This window comes from Sturnus vulgaris, chromosome 4, assembly GCF_052056855.1.
Source record: "Sturnus vulgaris isolate bStuVul1 chromosome 4, bStuVul1.hap1, whole genome shotgun sequence".
NCBI lineage: Eukaryota > Metazoa > Chordata > Aves > Passeriformes > Sturnidae > Sturnus > Sturnus vulgaris.
In genome coordinates this window covers 69738371-69759714 of record NC_142246.1, presented here as the reverse complement: position 1 = coordinate 69759714, position 21344 = coordinate 69738371, and the positions used below count along the sequence as shown (strand labels likewise).

General features: G+C 41.3%; 2 long non-coding RNA genes across 2 annotated transcripts in view; one reads left to right on the top strand and one right to left on the bottom strand.

The window, feature by feature from the left end:
- LOC106864013 (uncharacterized) overlaps positions 1-17489 on the top strand; it is a 32179-nt gene extending 14690 nt beyond the window's left edge. The window contains exon 4 of the long non-coding RNA XR_015803438.1: positions 16361-17489. This is a non-coding gene — a long non-coding RNA (uncharacterized LOC106864013). The remainder of the gene's footprint in view (positions 1-16360) is intronic.
- The window catches only part of LOC148224080 (uncharacterized), a 59758-nt gene continuing 51297 nt past the window's right edge, over positions 12884-21344 (bottom strand). Inside the window, exons 2-4 of the long non-coding RNA XR_015803439.1 lie at positions 18432-18525; positions 17479-17639; positions 12884-12967 (exon numbers count right to left, since the gene is read on the bottom strand). This is a non-coding gene — a long non-coding RNA (uncharacterized LOC148224080). The remainder of the gene's footprint in view (positions 12968-17478; positions 17640-18431; positions 18526-21344) is intronic.

Sequence of the window (21344 nt, the reverse complement as noted above, 5' to 3'; positions counted from 1 at the left end):
TTGTAATAAACATCCTCCACTGAGACTGGCAGAAACTGTAGGAAGGAAAACACCACCACTAACTTTGGCTACTTGCTTTGATTCAGACCTCATTGTGCTATGTTTGTTATGAGAGCTCCAAAACTGCAAAGAAGTGATGAATTGTTGTGTCACTAAGAGCAGAATTTCCAAAGCAGCCTCGTCTTTTTAGATTTTGACTTCCAATATAAATATTCACCAGAGGTCTGGCGTTGGATTGGGAAGTGTGCTAGCAGGCTTTCATTCAGATAGCAGGAAATATGCAATGCATGATTCAAGATCTTAAGCCTGAGCTGGCATCCTGTAATGCACTCCCTGAAGCTGATGAAATTTTAGGGTGTACAGGAAGTGCCAGCTGAAGCCTTACAAATAAACACTTAGTGAATATTTATGTAAACACAGTAAACAGAAAAGGAAAGGTGCCAGTATGCACATGCTGCTGGTCAGTCTGAAAATGCTCCTCTTCCCAGGCCAGTTTTTATATCCTTCAGAATAACAGGACCATCATTATTTTCCCAATGCTGGGAGAGTTTCCCCTCTGTTAGTCACACGGAGTAAAAGCAGGTTTGTAGTCTCCGTTCAGCTGCATTTGGAAACTACTCTTGTTTGTAAAGATGGGAGGAAACGAGGCAGGAACCTATTTCTCTGCAGAGGCATTCAGTTTTTCCATGGTCACTCTTTTCTCCACACTGACCAGCTTCTCTGCATTGGGTAAAGTTTTGGAGTCCTTCAAAATACCAGTTTATCATTGATACAATTCAGGATGCATTAATAACTTTGAAAGGGTATTCTAGAAACTGCTATGATATTGCACTCTATGTGAGTTCTGTTTTATTATTTAAATCACATAGCTGTTCTGGTCAAAATTGCTTGTGATATTGTTTCAGGCACCAAGCAAGCTCTAAATGGGAAAATTCATTTCTCTGAAGTGCCAGCACTTTAAATAATTTAAAGCTATTCTTCCTGTTCTACCAAAAGGAAGTTTAATCTATTACTTATCTGTCCAGGCATCTACTTTTCGAATGTGTTGGACTATCTTGAATTAAGAGGGAAAAAAAGTTGTTGGAATAAATTAAATAAATGATTCCATATAATAAATGGTGGCAATTTAATAATTAGTGAGAAGCCTTGTGTTTACAGATTTTGCATAACATGGCATATGAATAACAAAAACAGAAGGTTGTTTATTCAGCATATACAGCCAATTTTAGAGGAATAACAGATGGTGAGTGCCAGAGCCAGAAGAGAGTGAAAATTTTTAAAAAGCTATGTGATCATGAAACTGAATGGATTAAATATGAGAATTCACAACAATTCAGGTGAGTTAGGTTCATTGACAGTGGCTAAACAGAGACATTTATGCTTCCCTACATTAAAGCTGGAATTAACACCATCACAACCATGCATTCAACACGACTTAAAATGATCAGTTCCACATAACAAAGTGTTTATGTGGGGAAACCAAACAGCAGAAATCATTCCAGATAGCTCAAAAATGATGAGTATTACCTTGTTAAGATTTGTTTCATAAGCATGACCAAACCAATACAACAGAAGTGTGCCAGCATGTCAGGAAGAAGAGTGGGAAGATGAGTGGGAAGAATAGGGAATAACTGACCTTTTCATTATTTCAGAGCTTGACAAAGCTGGAAATAGTTCCACCTTCTCCTAGTCATAGTGTCTCAGAGGACAATATTCTCTTAAAGAAACAAAAGAATTTTAAAAGCCTTTAGGAACAGCCCCAAGGACTGTATGTGTCCATTTATGCCTACTGAACTGCTGTTCCTTTGAGGGGTTTCAGCACCCTGGATTCTGGGTACTGCTTTGTTTTAAATCACCTCCACAAAGGTTTTTTTGCAATCAAATAATTTACTTTTATACATGTTTTCTACCAGAGGGAGGCTGTGTCACAAGCAATGCCAACCAGCACCTGCCTGAAATACAGAGGCCACACTTGTGGTGCTTGCTCTTTGATTTGCTTCCTATGGCTGCCTAGATACAGAAACAGAACTAGCTGTGACCAGCATTTCCACCTAAGGTCTGGAGCAGATAACTTGATAAAATCGAGGAAATTCAAGTGACAAAGAAGCATATGCAGTGTCTTTTCCAAATGTGACAGTAGTTAGGATCTCCATTTTCCCAGAGAGACAATACATGCCAGTTCAACCTGCTCACATGTTCTGCCACACCTCTGGAGATAAAGCAGGCACTTGAGTGGCTCTATTGAGATCACACGGTTGCTCTGTTTCCTCTTTTATGGTGGGTTCTTCTTCTGTGTTAAGCTCATATGTAAATAGAGAAGTTCTCACATGGTTCTGGAAGTATTTGACCAGTCATGCAGTCTCTAAGAAACAGCCAGTTTTCCTTTCGTTTTTTTTTTTGTTCTGTAGGTCTTTATTGGGTTGAATATCTTCCTCTTTACAAGCACCTTTCTGTCAGAGAAACAGAAGACATCTTTCTCCTGACTTCCTGGAAAGTCCTGCATGGAATAGACTCCTGTAGCTCACAGGATTCACAGCAGTAACTCAGTCGAGTGCACATATTCCACTCTGACCCTTGTGTTTCTCACACTGATCTGACAATCTCTTTGGGGAAATCAGAGGAGCATGGAAGGCTCAAAATATTATTGATGGGCTGCTGAAGGTTTGCCTACAGTTTTTGTAGAGTCATGAGGGAATTGACTGTGCACTCTCTATTAATCATCTTGTGGCTGAATCTCTCAGATGAAGGCTTCAGCCCTCCATTTAGCAATGTGGTCAAAGGCAAGCTGGTGGCAACTGAAAAGTAAAACAAGGTGACTGCTATATTCAGCAATAGATTGTGAAAATTGCATCAGTGGTTTCAGTCCAAATTTTGCTGACAGAATCTTAGTGTCTCCAAAAAATTAATCCAAAATAACTGCTAGTCAAAAGTTTGGGAACAGCCAATGTTTTAAAGACAAGAAGTATTCTGTGTACAGCAGCAATGAAATGCACGGGGGTGCATTGATGTTAGCACCACCCAGGCTGTCAATAAAGAACTTCTGTCCTCAGAAATACCAAATCAAGTTCATATGAATTTCCCACTCTTCCAAAACCACTTTCCCACCAGGCAGAAGAGATCACAAAACTGAAGAGCATTCCCTCCTTCTCACATCTCTGCAGTCTGTAAGCACTGTGCCTGTCACTGCATTCCCAAGAGGTTTCTTTTACCATCCTGTCTCATCTCTGCAAGCAGCTGCTTCCGTTTTGCTTGAGAGTTCTTGGAGTTCTTGCTTTGCTTATTGAGGCTAAAGCACCAAAAAGCTGGTAAAGAGCTAAGTTCTGCTGGGAAGATGAAATCCCAATGCAGATGGAGAGTTTTGCTTAACCTATAAAGTAATTCTGGACCAGATATTGCATTGGCAAAATTCTAAAATTTTTCTAACCAAGTTTAATTGTTCTTGGCTCTTCCTAATTTGCTTTCTTTAGGGCTGTAGCTGCTCCTCACTCTGCAGATGTTTGTCCCATTACTGTTCACAGGAGTTAAATATACACAGATATGTAAGAGGGATTTGACCATCTACTCTCAATGTTCCAAGGTCAGCTGAAGTCTGGACCTTTTATTTTCTCTGTGCTCCACCAAGTGAGAACAAAACTTATGCAAGACTTCCTCGGGGAGCACTGGGCCTGAGGTTTTTTACAGTGCACAAGGCTAAAATTCAAATATGAAGCACAGCTGTTTGGACAGGAATCTTGGACCTCTTTGTTTTGAACTACAGTGACCCACTCAGCCTCACCAACACATGAAACTCAGAAATTCCTGCACAGCTAATGAGAGGGATGTGAAATTGCCTGGCAGGCAGTGACCAGTTTAGGATCCTCTGGGATTTGCAGGTGGAAGGGCTGTTCTTTCCCTTTCTTTCCCCCCACTCACGTTGCTCAAACACATCATTCCATCCATGTGCAAGGTTTGAATCTCTGTCCACCATCCAAACTGCTGACCCAGTGATCTTGTTGCAGATAGTGACATTCCTCCCTTCTGCTGAGGACAGGTATTTTTGAGCCCTTGGTAACAGGTAAAATAAAAAGGGAAGCAGTATGGCATAAACTAGTCAGACAGTTTAATTAGAGACAGACCTCCTCTTTTAAATACTTTCTATATTCCCCGGGTAGTTCATGTATTTGCAAGTATGTAATACATAATAAAGTACTACTTAAACCTTCCCTTTGATTTAGCTGCAATTCCACATATATTTAGAATATCAGCAATGAGTAACTTTGCAGAACCAAGACAGGCTATGCTGCATTAATAACCAAATGTTAAATAAGTTGTTAAAAGGACTGGCAATGGCTGTGGTGGCTTGGATGAGGTGGAGGTTGCTTGGCTGATTTGGAGTCATATCCCAAGGATTTATATCCCCTTACATTTTAGAATCCAATTCTAAAGCATCCAGTCATCCAATATCATCTTCCTTGAAAAAATTGCATATATTTTCTATATTAATGCCTGATGACAACAAGATAATGGGTATCCTTTTCTGTTCTGTGTGTCTGACCTTTCACATTCATTTTCCTATTGCAAAGCACATGAAATGCTATGGAAAAAGACTGTGGGAAAAATCCACAACTTTTTATGTAGTGATAAAATGAGCATCTTTGTGCATCCAAGATAATAGGAATTCCAGCATTTGTGCTTGCTATAAAATACAGCAAGCAAAGACTAAGTAAATCCTGATTTTTTAATACAGAAATAATTTTGACTGCATCTTTGGCTGGGTATGACATGGAAACTGGTGATTATTTATGCTTTGCTCTTTTCTATTTTTTTTGGTCTGCATTAAAATCCCTCACGAGAAACAAATTTTTTGTCTAGGAACAAACTATTACTGTTTTGGGGACTGGGTTCCAGTGAGTTGGGTAGTACATTTGTTTCTTCTCAGCTGGGAAAATGCAAGGAGTATAAAATCCAGATGGACAGCACATGAGGCTGGAACCAGCCCAGGCCAATCAGCCACGTCATATTGATTTAAGGAAACCTATAGGAAATTAAGTAAAAATCCAAACACCAGATAGTGAGAGCAGCAAACTGGCTGCACTGTGGGGTTTCATCACAGCTCTGGCCTCCCCACACCTCCCTGAATGTTAACCTGTATTTGATATTCATTAAGGTGTGGCGAGGCAGGCAGGACTTGCAGAGGGATGGAGCAGCATCTGCAATCCCTAAGGATAACTGCTGGAATGTTTCTTCTTCTTTGTTTATTATTCAGAGTGTGTGATCTCTCCTTCTTCCTCTCTTTGTCTCCCTTTGTGTAATAAAGCTCCTCTAGGCATATAAAGTAAGTCATCTGGAATTGTGCAACTCCTTCTGCCAGGAAGCTGGAAAAGCCCCTCTCCTGTGCAGAGAGAAAAATATGGACGTGTTGCAACCACTGAGAAATTACAGAAATGCAGCACTTGTCTTTGGGTTACATTTACATATAGCAAAGTGCTGTGGCAAATAGTTATGCTTATTACTGTTAAATAAAAAATCTCATTTCATCCTGTCCAAGGTGTTATATTTATTTTAAAAATTGGTATATTTTAAAACAACATGAAGCCTGCAAAGTGCATTAAAAGGCCTCAGTGTCAAAGTTGCTTTGTGTGCCAACGGGAGCAGAGAAGGAAGAGGAAATAAACAGAGAGGAGCATCTTTTGCAGCCACATGGCTAGTGAAATTTTGTATTTATTCTTTGGGGAAAGGGCAGAGTAGCTGCAGAGCTGCTGGTTGGATAGGAGCCGGCAGTGTTTTTATTGGCAGGCCAGCCTGAGTGGCTGAAAGGTGGCCATTAACACCCTGACACGAAGTGCTGACAGGGCGATTATAAGATTAACACCCTGTGTTATATTAACAGTGTCAAAACCTCCCCTCACCTGTCAGGGAGGAATAATGGCACGAAGGAAAACATTGTAGACAAACGGAGATTTTAACCTGAAAATACCACACAGCTTCTCTTTCAAATTGGTGTAAATATCTAAGTGACCTACAAAAGCCCAGAAAAATGAAAGACTATATTTCAAATCAGTTTTAAATTGTGATTTCACAAATGTGCTTGGCCACTTGTCTTGCCATTTTTATTCCACAATTGACCCCCTTCCAGTGTATGTGCATATATTTTGATTATATTTCATTTTGTATACAATGATTCTGTATATCCTATCAGTTTGTCTAGAATGTCCCTAGATAAAAAGCATAACACATATTCCTCATATATAATTCAGTTTCTAAACAACATCAAGGCAGAGTCAAGGCATCTAAAAGGCCAGAAAGTGCTAATGTCTTGCATAAGAAAAGTTCAGCTGTTTTAAGTCAGATTTTGGGGCTTTTCAGGGAGTTGTAATACCAACAGATCATGAGAGTTTAAAGGTTGTTGAAACCCCTTAACAAAGTGGATGTAGTTCACTTATAACTTGTCACAAATTACCAAAGCTCCAGCTAAAAAGTTCAAATGTCTTGGAAGCAGATCCAACAGAAACATTTAATAACTAAACAAGGATAAAGGATGGATTTATGAGCACTCTTTGGTTTGGGGGCTGTTGGAAGACAATGCAAAAAGCTCACAAACGCTTTCAGAGCTTCTCTTATGCTCTGCAGAAGAGCATAAGTGGAGTATTTATTATAGCAACTGATGAGAATTGCCAAAGGTAGGGAGTTTCCAATAAACAGAATTCTAGTTTTAGGAACAACCTGTTAAAGTATTTGTATGTGTAATTTTATTGTATCATCTGCTTTGCCTGCCACAAAAGTCTCCAGGGCAATTCTGAACTTTCAAGTCATCTATAGAATCGAGTGTTTTCATCTACATATCTTTCATACTTCAAAAAATGGAAAATATGACATAATTCAGAGAAAATTATGTTTAATCGTGTTTTATTGATGATATTCAGGCAGTTTTCCATGCTGACAAGAGCCTCAGCATATTTTCTGAAATGTCAGAAATGCCTTTAGAGATTTTTGGCATTTCAGAAGATTTCTTTTTCAAAATGAGGAAGAGTCAAGACACACTATCAAGACAGTAGGGTATTCAGCAGTCTAGTCTATACCAAGATCAGGTGGTCACTAAAAAGACACTCAAACAGAGAGACCTTGCATATAATACAATTTTCAGGGATTTTAATTAGATGAAGGCTTTGTTTGCCAAGTGAATGACACAGACATGAGCTATAAAACACTCAACTCCACTGTCTTAGCTCAGGTGTAGTTCACTGTGCTTTGTTTTTCTTTTCTTAGCAGGCTTAAGGCACTTTGTGGGAATCCTGTGTTGCATTTATCTACCTCTGGAAGCAGGCAAAACTCCTGTTTCATAGGAAAGGGAAGATTGTGCAGGTCTTTGAGTGCTGCTTCTACCAGGGAGCAGGGTTATTTTTGGTTTGGTTTGTGTTGGTTTTTGTTTGTTTTTTTTTTTTAATCCAATGTCTTTACTCACTGAGAAGAAAATGAATGTACACTCGAGATAAGATTCATGGTCCTGCCACCACTGTGCAGACCAGTCAAAGAAAAAACTCATTTTAAAATGACCTGTGTAACCATGTGTTGTTTTAGTGTTGTGTGACAAGCAGTAAATCATCTTTTGCCTTCTTTTTTTTTTTTTTAATAAAAGCCATCTATTGTACTTTTGCCTCAGACAAACTGCTGAGTGACTTAAACCCCACCTACATGAAACCCCAAATCCTTCCTCCTCCAGAAACAGCACGGCTATATTGTAAATGCATAGAAATCACATCTTCTGTAATCCCTGCATTATCTGTGATGTGAGGTGTGCATTCTCAGATAAAATATGTGCTTATTTTCCATGTTCTGGTTTTCCCAGAAAGGTAGCATGTTACATATTGTCCAATGAAAGGATATAATTAATGCTGATTTAAATTTCAGAAAGTAAAATGCAAAACTTTGTCCTATAAATGTTGGCCTGCCTGGCACAAGGGCACCTATGAGCATTCAGAGGACAGTGGGAGGAGGTGGAACAGAGCCCACAGACAAACAGCATTTTAACATGGACAACTGCTGTCTGCCTCTGTGTCTTTTCATCTGCAGAGCTTGGCCTTCCTAAACAGATGGCTGGGGAATGATGGATTTTTAAGGCATTTCTAGCACAGTGTACATAAAACACTACTTTTCCATCTCTTTCAAAAATACTTCAGTGCACTAAATATTTAGAGATACCCTTTTTAAAAATATATATAATTGCTTGAGATGGATCAATTTTTTTCCTCTTTACTTTCCAGTCTATTTTAAGCACATAAACAGATCACTCCTGCTGCCCTTTTTAGACTGGGGAAAAACCCCAAATTCCTGTATATACCAGTGACACCATGGTGAAATTGCAATAGTAGCACCAAGCAAAAGAATTCCTGCTTAGAGTATTGCAGCTTGGTAGTGGGTCAAGTCTGGACAGGATATTGAGGGATGACTACTGCCAGCAGCTGACCTTTCCCATATAACCCTGACAGATCCAGAGTGGGCAGTTTACATCACCAACATCCCCCAAGGATCGTGGATGGAATTCAAGCCTTGCCCATGGGATTGCTTGGTGGCACTGCTCTAGTGACACCCACCACAGCATGATGCAAGCCCCAAAAACTTTCCTGTTCCCATTCCAACATCTCTATATTTGGATAGTGGACAAAATACTTCCATACTTGAGGAAAGGAAACAAAGTAAAGTGTGCATGGCAGCTCAGTTGGCTCCGTTGCCATTGTTGCTGTTTGTTTATTGTGATCTGTCAGGATTGATGTGTGCCTAGAACAAAACAAGACCCGGTTTTGAAAGGTTGCTTAATGAAAGAAACAAGTTTCAACTTTATTGTGTGCCTTTGTGCAACCAGAGGTTCTGTTTATTTAGAAAGCTAACATTTATACAGATTATGCACTCGCCATGGTTCCGTGCCAAAAAACACACGACTGAAATGGGCCTTTCCATCACTCTCTCAGTGTTGACCTGTGATTGTTTTTATAGGAACTGGATCTTTTAAGAAATAGCCTCTGGTAGAGTAAGAGGGAAAGCATGCATCTTTTGCCATGATTTGCAAATGATGGCTTGGGCAAAAGAGTGCATTTGGATCGCTCGACTGTCCTAACTAACTCAAATACTGTTTGATTAAAATAACTATCAGTGAGGGTGGGAAGGGTGATCAAGCAAAGCTGGATGATGGGGAAGGGAAGGTCACCAGTTCAAGGAAGTCAAATTTTTATGCAATGTGACACTTTTGATTGATTAAGCCCTCCAAAAACTGTTCAAAGTATTAAAAACAGTACAATAAGAATAATTAGAGATGGCAAATTGAACTTGAAAAGTCATTGAGACTCAAGCTGTAAATTTGTATGTGCTCCTTATTGTCCAGCTCTTGAAAATGTTTGAAATGTTTTCTAAATTAGCAGGGTCCTAAGAAAGAATTGATCACCTCCTGTTTGTATGTGATTGCATATTTAGGGCTCTTTTAAAAAATCCATTTAGAGAAAAAAATGGAAAATGGAAAAACACTCAGAAGTATCTACCTGGCCACATGCTTTGTAATAACACACTGGAGGAGTGAATATCCAGCCTGACAAATGCCCTGTTTATCAGTCAGTGGGTAGAAATGAAAACAAGGGATGTGGTTAGAGAGTGCTGGAAAACTCTTGGTTTTTCTCAGTGGAATATCTTTCCTGGGAGACAATGGATTTCCTATGGAACCATTCTCCGAATTAAGGATGTATGAAAAAGAAACATTTTTCTGCTTTCCAGTATTTTTCCAGCTGAGAAACAGTGACAAAGCTTAAGGATGTGATTTTTATCCCCCCTTCACATTCTCACACTTTCTAAATGTTTTCCAACTGGCAAAACAGCCACTGTTACTTTGTGCTCTTTCCTGCCTTTCGAAAAAAAGTATGTTTAAAGGACAGGAAAATCCTGTTTGAAAACTGTGCTTCTATTTCTCTGTTCTGAACTATTTCTGGAGACAAGAGTAGAATTGAATTATTTTTCTTTTTCATAACTATGAAATGAAAATTTCACCACTTTTGGAAAACATTCTCCTCTGAACCATCTTCCCTGAAGTGTGTTTTTAACTTGCAGTTATTTTTCACTCACCTTTATTTGGCAGTCCTTAGTTTGGCCAAGTCTATCTTACAGAGACAGTCTCCCAACAGATTTTCCAGTGTTTTCCTTTAAATAGACATCTGTGGGCTGATTTGCATCAGCAAAGTGTTCATTAAAAAGGATTAAGCATGGTTAAGCACTGCGGCCCCATCAAAGAAAGTGAGGCTAAACACCAAGCACCTTCCCTCCATTGAAGGTGCCAACCCAAGCATCCTAATTTGGGGGCTTTTTGCCTCCCATACATCAGGAAACCTAAAACTTTTCATAATACAGCACAAATTACTGCTTCAGCAATTGAGTAAATAATCACTGTTGACTTCTCTGCTGCACAGGATTTACTTCAGGGTTGTGTGTTGGTGGCATGAAATGTGCTGTGACCTGGGGGGCAGGATGGCCAGGGGCAGTCAGTTGGCTCTTCCCCCTCCTCAGCCATTCCTGTCTTTCCCCTTGTGTCCTCCCATAGTGAGATTTAAGTGGTTAAATTGCTTTGTTCAGCCCTTTATCAATGGCTGTATGTGCTGTCGACCCAGCTCCCTTGGCACAAGCCTTGGGGCCACTGGTGGAGGTAGATGAGTCTCACCCCTGCTAGGGGAGGTCTCACAGTGTGGGGAAAATAGCCCAGACTCAAATGAGGGGGAGAAAAGCGTGACCTGGAAAGGCAGCAGGGATTCCTTTCATCTCCTGCAAGAAGAGGAAGTTGGAAATTTCTTTGAGTAGGCTTTCCCCATTTCAGAGACAGAGGAAGAAGATGCTGAGTAACAGCAGCATCCAGAGATGGGGGAACCTGCTCTGTGTCTTTGCAGAACATGCACAACTGCCCCAAAGTGAGGAAAATATTGCAATTTAATGCTTATTGCTGAGCTGCCCCATTTCATCAGGTCACTCTTTTCCACTCTGATATGTAAGTGCTGGAATTATTTGGCATGCTGCTGTAAATGAAGATTTCTCCTGAAAAAAGAAGGCAGGAGAGTCCAAACTGTCACTATATTTCCTACAATCCTCTACAATCCTACTGAAGTGTTTGCAGAGTCTAGCAGATTGTCATTCTGTAATTACATGTTGTGTCTCAAGACTTATATTCAAGCTGGGGATGGAAGACTTAATAAATAGCTGAAATGTGTAAGACTCTCTTTATTCAGAAAAATCCGCCTGGAAAGCTCATAAGAAAAGGCTTTCCTGTGAGATTTTCTATACTTCCTACTTGAAGAGAGGCTGGAAACCTGAGAAGAGTTATTCTGTTCCAGCTCAAGTGGTAGGTGCCAGAGGTTTAGGAGGCTTGGGGAGAGGCTAGGGGAGGAAAAGGGAGTTATACATTTTCTTCAGAAATTTGGGTCCATCTTGAGTTTTTCTGGAAGAAGCTAGTCCTCACTTTTGTTTTGTCTGAACAAATTTCTTCCCTTCTATTTTGTCTAAATCACCTGGCTGAAGTACAGCCTGAGCCTGGCTTGCCTGAGAAGCCACATTGGATTAATAGGTCTGTTCACAAAGCCCAAGTTGAATCCTGTTTGTAAATCCCTGCAAGACCTAATGTGCTCCATGCACCTCTTGCCAGGCACATGGAACCTCTTCCATGTGTACACAGGACCAGCTCAGCCCACATTACTGGAGATGAGCTTGTGCTTGGCTTGACCCAAATCCAGAGCTGAGCTTTGCTTCCAGGATGGTCTTTGGTCCAGGAACATCATTCAATATGAGTTTGGTTTGATGTGAGGCACTCCATTTTCCTAAAGAACAGGCTTCATTTCCCTTTGCCAGTGCTGTTTAAGGCATCTGCAATTCAATTTTCAAAGTGCTGAGATAGCCTTCATTCATAATTGATAACCCCTCCACAGCTGGGAAACATGACCTGTAATTGGCTGGTTCTGGAATGGGAGATCACCTGAAAAGCAGAAATTAGGGCATAAAAAGCAAAGCACCTGGCAAATTCTTTACCAGCTTTCACCCCTGAAGAGGAGAACACATGTGCAAAGAAAGGAGGGACCAGAGGGACTAACCACAGTCCCCTGAGAAGTACGTGATGCTTCAAATGCCAGCCTGACAGACGAAAGACACACCTGTCTCCACCCCAAAAAGTGGCATCAGCAAGATGGAAGCAAAAACATGATTTATAAGAAAAATCCATCAGTTTTTAGTTTGGCTTCATCCTGTAAATAGCACCCAAAATTAATTCTGCCAGTGATTTGTTGCCACCCTTCTCCAAAGCAGTGACGAGTGCTGTCATTTTTACGTGTTTGTATTGAAATAAGGAAGAAGTAAGATTTTTTTTCAATCTCTCAAATGCTTTTTCTTTTGAAACCAGTTCCTGCCACAGACAAGGCTCTTCCAGGAGAGTAGCTCTGTCCTATACTATGCTACCAAGAATAAACACTCCATGAGCATAAGTGCCAAAAGAGAAAAAAAAAATCCCTCCCTTTCATTTTTTTCTTTCCTTGCAAGGCCCAACATGCTGTCTTTGGACAGATTTCAATCCTGCTTTAATTCATTAAAAAAGTGAAACAAAATCACCATTTACATCCTTGACAGCTGGCAGGTTTTATGTGTTCTTACTGCTCCTGCCAAGTCTAAAAAAAAAAAAAAAAAGTTTTCATTCAGCTCTGTCATGGATCTTTGGAGTGCTGGAAGTGTGAGAGATGTCAAAATGTACTCACAACAATGACATACAGTACCTGAAGGCAGGAACGTATTATGCTAATGTACTGGTGTAAAGGAAGTTACAATTCTCCTTTTCACTTAAAAAACAAAACAAAACAAACCAACAAAAAGCTCCATGACAACATCAGAAAACATACCATTCTTGAAAGAAGGAGCATTTTGCTTTCCTCAAAGCCATCTGACATGTTCCAAGAGCTTTCTGTTCACTAGATTGCATTCCAGTCTATAGTAGGAGGAAAAAAACAACAAAGAAAAGAAAAAAGAGAAGGAAAAGAAAAAAAAGAAAAGATCTGTGGGCTTATTAGCATTTCTTGATTCCTGTTGCTCCCGTGAGGTGAGAATGGTTGTGCAGTTCAGGTGCTGGGATGGGCTGCCAAAGTGCTGTGGGCAAATCCTGCTGCTGCAGACCTTGGGAACTCGACTCTTCCCTACTGGTGTCAGGTCCATGGAATGTCAGAGTTCACAGCCCTATGTGGTTATATTTGCAACATGCCACAAACAGGGGAAATGGAAATATTATAGTGATTACAAGGCAGTGACAACAGTGCCCTGCAGCTGCTTTGGTAGAAATGAGCACAAACACCACTTGGATTTTGATGGGGCAAAGATAAAGTAGGAATTGGCCCTGCTGATGTTGCATTTCCTTGCCTGGCTGCTCATTCCAAGGATATGCAAGTGTGAGTTAAATCCATCTAAGCACAAGTGTAAGAGGCAAATCTTCCCTCCACCCTGCACAGCTGTTTATATTAGAGAGAAGCACCCCATGGTATAATTACAAGCCATGAGCACACCCCTGCTATCATTTCCAGAGGCTTTTGGGAAGGAGCTGCCGCAGCCTTGAGAACTGAATCCTCACTCAGGAAGGACAGATGCCAGATCATTATTCTTGGCTTTAAGATAGAAAATACCTTATGGGCATAAGATGCTATTTACTGCCTGCAGTACATTTCAAAGAACAGCTATCTTGTCAATCACACGCTCTTTGTATTGCTCCACTAGGTCATTTTAATTTTGCTGTGGTTAGTTATTTTGGAATCGGTGTTATTCTTATGATCAGCTATCCCTTATCTACGGTGGTGAGAATAGCTTGGGGTTGCGACTTAAAGACCACAAGTATGACTAGTCTTGGCTCTGAACCTTGGAGACCCACAGGCACAGTCTTTTCTTACAGAATGCAATCATTGTGGCATGCACACAGCCCTGAGCTATTTCACTTATTAAGCCAACAACTGCTTAAAATGGCAAAGCTGCTCTTGGAAAAATCAACTTGCTGCTTTCTGCCTGTACAAGATCCCTTTTGATACACATAAATTTTTAGAAAATCTAAGCCTGGAGCTATTGTCTACCTCTGAGATACAGTTACAGCAGGGTAATGAGGAGACTCTCAGTTACAATGCTGTGCTCATCTTCACCCGCACTCTTGTGGATGCAACAGGCAGAAATTATTTGTTCTCCACCAGAGTTACTTTAAAAAAAACCCACACCAGTGGAAATGTGGCTTTGTGTGCATATCTGGTGTCTGGGAGATCCAGAAAAAGCCCATCTGAGGGAGCAGGAATAGTGTGGTGTTGTTTACCAGAGCTAGTTCTAGGACGTTTCTGGAATGCTTCCCTGTGAGGGTGGTGAGGCACTGGTGCAAGTTTCCCACGGAAGGTGTGGATGTGCCATCCCTGGATGTGTTCAAAATGCTTTTGGATGAGCCTTTGATCAACCTGGTCTAGGGGAAGGTGTCCCTGGCCATGGCAGGGGTGTGGAATGACATGATCTTTCCAAGTTCCTTTCTAGCTCAACCCAATCTATGGTTCTCTGATTACCAGAACTGCTTCTCAGAAATCCCGGGATGTTACAACCCGGGCCACTGGAGAGGTGATGTGTGGATGTTGTGTTGGCTGATCACAACAGAGTTTTCTCATGAAATCTTTCATCCACAGCTTCACTGGGCAATATTTCCATATATTACCATAGTCATGCACTTCCTCCTCCAAATCTGGCTTTCAGCTCCCTTTCCTGAGCAGGTTTCAGTGCATGGCATGCTGGCTGTGCTCCCCACGGGGAGCAGTGCCTCTCACCAGGCTCTGATCTGTGGCTGGACATGTGCAAAGTGCTGGCAGCTCTAGGAGCCTTCGAGATAAAATGCACTTTCTGAAAGTAAGATTACTCTTGTTACTGAGCTGATGTGGAACTGTTTATTTTATTGGGCATCTTTTCAAATAATTTAATTATCATATTAGTTGTGTTCATAGCTTATATTCTAAGGGCACAATTGTGTGAGTGAATGAAAGATTGCCTCCCGCCAATTTCATTGTACAAACAGCCTGGAGCTCTTTCTGCCTTAAATATATATCCAGAAGTGGGCTGAATGTGTGTGGGAAGTGGAGAAAAACTTTGGAAACAAAAGGAGCTCTTACCCAAGGTCTCTTTTGAAGACTTTTATTAATTTTCTAAAGTAGTTAATGATTCTTTGAAGACTGGAAAAAAAAAGTAGTTCTGTATTCTGCTCAATGCTGATCAAATGGTTCCCCAGTGGTTTACAATCAATAAGATTTTGCTTTGGCCCTATCAAGGTAAATATAAAAATAAAATCACAAAATTCTGCTATTCCACATCTGGGAAAGTTCTGCTTTTCCACATGAAATATATGACAAGCCTAGAATATTGGGACTGCCAAAAAAGCATATCTCCACACAGTATAAACAGTGCAGTTGAAAAAATTATTACCTTATGAAACTTATAGCCAGCAGGGTTATAGAAAATTTATATATAGAGATATAGAGAAATCAGTAAGTAGAATTGCTATCTAGCATGTCTTGTGGAGGTGTTTTTACATAGATATAGATATTCCCAGTTATTCTCCCTTTGCATCATGGAGTTAAAAATGCAATGGCACAAGAATTCAGAAATATTTCTAGAAAGGAAAAAAGGAACCTCCAGGAGACACGACCCACTGCAGAACACCTCCATATGTCAAAAGTATATTCTTCCTTTTCCTTCTCCCAAAGTAGAAACCACAACGTTTTCTCTGAGAACACATTTTGGTCATAATGCAATGATACACTTTTCACAACTGCATTTTCTGGGTGAAATATTCTTGTCTAGAGAGGCTTGGTCGTTCCTCTGCCTTTCCCCACATCTGCTGGTATATCACACTGGAAAAGCATCTTCTCTCTGCTGGAAAAACCTCTGCCCACCTCGTATTCTAGGTCAGAAATCCCCCAATGGCATCAGACTGGTCAGCTCCAGCTCTGTATTCCCAGCCAGATGTTCCACAGGGGGCCGGGGGTGTCCCCACAGCAGCTGGGGACCGTAAGGCACCTGCACGGAAGCTGCTGTGCCTCTCCCAGTCACTCCAGCTGCAGGAGCATTGCTGTTTGCTGAGGCCCTGGAATGTTCCTCACCCAGCTGTGCTCCGCTGGACGCTTCCCAATGGACTGGAAGAGGACTGCTGACAGCAGGGTGACACTAACCTTGGCCAGCTGACAACCAAAAGTTGCCTCCACACACCCTGGATTGGACCCATTGTCCTTCCTTTGACCCTCAGCTCCTTCCTCTGGCTCTGAGTAATGAGTGTAAGCAATCCCAGCTATTCTAATATATCTTTTCTCTATTTTTCTTCTAGGAGAGAGGATATTCCTCCTTCATTGCTCATAGTCAGATTTGTCTTCTAAAGAAGTGGACACATCTGGTGGGGGGTTTTTGAGCCTGAGCTCATGCACTGGGAAGGGTTCATGGAACACTCAGTACTTCCCAGGTAACGTGGGATAGCAACCTCCTCACAGCTGGAGGACTCCCTCTCTAGTATCTGAACAAAACACATCTGCTGAAGAGCAGGATCCTACACTGGATCCACAAACTGGACATGCCTGGGGCTTGTCCTATTGTATAATACAAAAGAAAAGGCTGAAAAATTCTTTACTGAGCACTGGATTCCTCAGGAGAATATGGCTGAACTTGTCTCCAAGCAAATCACTGCTGTTGGCACACTCTGCCTCAGATTCACCCTCTCCTGTCCATCTCTGACTGTTGTACTTCAGACAGTAACACTCATATCAAACATGACACAATTTGGGATGCACTTTCTTCCAGGATTTCTTAAGTATGTCACTGGCATGTTTTCCCATTCAATTGTAAGTCAGGACTGGCTGCAGAAGAGAGTCATTGAGGGAGTTGCCACCCTATTATCAATGTTATCATGAATATTATCAAAATATGGCAGCAAAGTTTCCCTCCATAAGTCTACATGGAAAAGTCTTAAATGTAAAGCCAGAAGCCTCTGTAATAGACTAAGAAAATTATAAATATTTGTGGACCAGAGAGATAATAAATTTTTCTCCCTGAATGGGGCATTGTTTCTGGTCAAGAAAATGGTCAAGATGAAATCTGAAGAAATTTAAGATGCAGAACTAAAATGCCAATGAGTGACTACTGACTGAAAAGGTTTTTGTCAAAATGAGGCCAAAATTACCCACTACCACGTACAATCAGACAATCAGAGTGTCAATTAAAATTAGAGAATCTTAATTAGCTTTTAAAATGCTGATTGTTCATTATATAGGGATTTTTCAGCTCTGTTGTTCTGAGCATCTCCCTATCCTAAAGGTTGTTTGGTCTGACAACTCCGAGTGGTGGCTACAAGGGAAGGATTTTTCTGTTCCTCACCTTCCCACTGTGGAAAATGTCTACAAATGAACCCAAAGAGCAAGGCAGCAGCTTGCAAAAACGCAAAGTCAAGCTTACCTGTGGCCCACCTCTGCAGCAATCTTGTGTACACATCAGCACCTCAGGAACAATGCCTACTTCATTCACATTCCTCAACAGCAGCCTTTATTATATGGTGCACCACATCCTCACATTAATTAGCACCTCACCGGCAGGCTGAGGATCAATTTTCAAAAGAACTGCAATTAACAAAATAAAACAAATCTCTTTTTACTTCGAGCAGCATCATTTCTCTCCCACTCTTCAAAGTGAGGGGGGAAAATCGTTGCTTTCCTCTGCAAATCAGAAATGGAAATATTTCCCAATGCAGGGTGGTTTTCACTTGCCTACCACCTTTTGCCTGCATATTTGAAAGGACTTGGCAAAAGGGAAGGGTGGGGAAGGATATTGATTTTCTTTGATTTTTCTTCAGTTTATCTGGGGAGTTGGAGGCAAAGAGGTGGTAACTCACTGGCCTCAGGTTACAGAATGACTCATGAGCAGAGTCTGATTTTGTGGGCTCTCGGATTATTCACTCCAGCAGATAATCCAACAAACTCAATGATTTCACTGCAACTCAAAATTTGGTAATGTGTCTGTGACAGCTGGGGAGAGAGCTCTTAATGGCAGTGAACACAACGTAATCTACTGAAATACACTGTGTTCCTTTCTTCCTTTGACTTTCAAAATCACCCCAAATAACCTCAGAAAGGAAAAGCTAATTTTCTCCGTTCACTTTAGCTCTGCTTTGGGTGAAACGTGGCAAAGCCACATGAAAAGCTGTACTGTGGCAGTGCCTTTGTGACACCAGCAATATCTGTGCTCTGTAATGAACTTTTAGGGCCTCCATGTGGCAAAGGGTGTTCTTGGCAAGCACACCTTCCTTCCCCATTAAATACTCCATTGCTGTGGGAAGCTGCCAGTGCTGGCAGGTTTTTAACACCTGGGAAGAAGAATAATGCTACATCACTATTGAAGATAGCAGAACTTACCCAAAAATGTCCTGATGTTTGGAATCCAGATTGTATGGAGCAGCTGGGCTTTAATCAAGCCTCTCACACAAATCTCTCTGCTACACTGATGTACCTAAAAAAAAAGAAAAAGGATCTGGGAAAACCATCACAAAGGGACTTAGAGCTATACTGGAGGTATCTCCCCTGCAGGCATTATTTCTCAGAATAGGGCAGAGTTTAGGGCAAGTCAAAAAGAAAGCTGCTGATCTGGAAATAATGGTGCAGGCCGGAAAGACCCCGCACGGTGCACAGCCCACCAGCTGTGTGCTGCCTCCAGCCAGCACCACTAAAGGAAACAAGCACAGATCAGCTGCAAAATGATTATTATTACAGCTCCCTTGAATCGTTATTATTATTGTTGCTGTTGTTGTTATTATGCTCAGGCCATTAAAGGCTGCAGTTTAGTGTCAGAGAGGTTTCAGGGATGCTCTTGGAAAGGGTTTGTGCTGCCTCAAAGCTCTCACCATTGTCCTATTTTCCAAGCAGTCCCATAACCTCTGATAAAGCACTCTAACAGTTTTTTGCCATCACAAGTAAAAAAAATCATCCTGAGAAGATTCCTCCAGGCTGAATATAAGGGCACACATTAGGGCAGTTGTGGTTGCAGTGAAAAATGTGTATTTCCCTGGCAGCACTGCTTGCCTTTGGAATATATTTGAAAATACATGGAACAATGTGTCCCTGTTTGCTTTTCACACTGACAATGGCCAGAACTCAGGTTATAAGAACTGCTAAGAGCACCAAAGAGTGAAAGTGTGTGAGTTCCAAGTGAATGTGGACTTTCCAACAAACCTGGTACTATTCCTGTGATATTTTTCCAGGATTATGTTCTGCCCTCCACAAAATCATTAGATTCTCTCAATGGGTGCTGGAGATGGAAAAAAAATTATATTCATGTAGAGTGCATCTTTATTTTTTTGTGGAAAACCAGGCTACAGCTCTTCCCAGCAACTACTGGATTCCTACTTTTTTTTCCTTTCAAAGGAACTTAATGCACATCAGCCTCAAGAAGAAGAAAAATACTTATTTTCCAAATTGGTGGATATTTAACTTCTTGTTACATTGAGAAAGATATCAATGTACTTATGCTGAATTAACATGTTGAGCATCAATAATGAACAAACCCAGTAATTCCTGTCAGAACTAATGTGTTAATGAGGATAAAATTACATATACTCCTGGTCTATACCATTTCAAATTATAGAAGGCAAGACTTAACAGCCAGTGATACTCCATGCACTGCACCCAGCTCATTAAATCCAGTGTTTCTCTGAAACACCTAATTTAATTTAAAGTCCTAGAGCCACACCATAGCCAAGAGATAAAACAAGAATGTAAAAGACAGTCCTAAACTAGTTGTATTTTTCTGAACATTTCCACCTCTTTACATTAACTGTAATTTCTTTGATTACAACTCAGTTTTTTCCCACTTTATGCTGCTGAGAGAGCTTCACTCACAGTCACTGTTTCCTTTCCTGCTCTTCTGCTCATGTGGGGTTCTCATGTGAGTGTGAGAAAGCAGCACGAAGAAACCAGGGAAAATATGAATGCAAAACCACAAAGGAACTGCAGGCATCACCAAGGCCAGGTGCAGGCTCTAAAACTGGATGTTTCCAAGCCATCTTAAGATCAACTCGTGGTTAATATTGTCAATGTTGGGTTACCAGGCTTGTTATGCTCTGAGCTCTGAGCATTACTTTTTTTTAATGCACATTTTAAGAGATTCAAGTTCCACCTACCAAAGATAACCAGAAGAAAACATCTGGCTGTGAAATTCCATTAGGAACCAGAGTGCTGCTTATTAATAAATAGAATAGAATAGAATAGAATAGAATAGAATAGAATAGATAGATAGAAAGATAGATAGATAGATAGATAGATAGATAGATAGATAGATAGATAGATAGATAGATATTTTTAATGAGATCTTCAGTTCTTGAAGCAGAATCATGGGAATGGCATTATTCACTGTATGCACAGTTACACTGTGTCCTCATTAAACTGCAGGAAAACTAGACCATTTTTAGGTCTTCCTGCCTCCTTTTCTGTGATGTTTTTCCTCTTCAGGAAATCCCCCTGGCCATCCCCCTGCTCTGGCTGACCTTCCTCACAGGGTTCATTCTGTTTCCTCCCAGCTCTTTTCTCTCCCATCCCATCTCAGCCCACCTGAAAGTGTCCAGCCCAAAGCCACCAGGATGAGGACCATGCCAGCTGCTCCCTGGGGAGCTGAGCCCTGGGACAGGCTCCAGTGCCCTCTTTGAACTCAGAGGGGAATGTGTGCCCAACCGCCTGGAGCAGCTGCCAGCAGCATCCCGCAGCCCTTTCATGCCCCCTCCCTCCCATTTCCCTCCAGCTGCCAGAGCCGTTATCCCTCCTTTCTTCCTGCCTCCCCAGGCATTCAAGGCCACAGCTGTTTGATCAGGTCATGGTCCCCTTTCTCTCAGAGCCACTGGAAACCAACATGAAAAACCACTGGTGGAGAGATCAGATTTCCCTTCCCGTTCCTTTTCCACCAACAGGGAGCTCTGCCCTGTTCATTTGAGGGCACAGTGGACATCAGGGCTGCATGGTGGCTGCTGGGGGGCTGGCAAGGGTCACCCCCCCGAAATCCATATATTCTCATTTTCCATTTATTTCCCTCTCCCACCGACCCCTGCAGACAGAAGAGCAGGTGAGCAGTGCTGCAAAGTGCTGATCACAATACTGCTCCTTCAATCACATGATGAATTATAAAAGCAGATCACTTGGATTGAGTGTGAGGTACCAGGAAACTTTTGGATGTCCCTGGTGTATGATCTCATGCAGACAAGCCACCTATTATGGGCTGCAACAGTCATAAACTGGTCCTGGGTAAAGAACTGTCTTCTCTGTTGCCCAGGACAGCTGATCTAT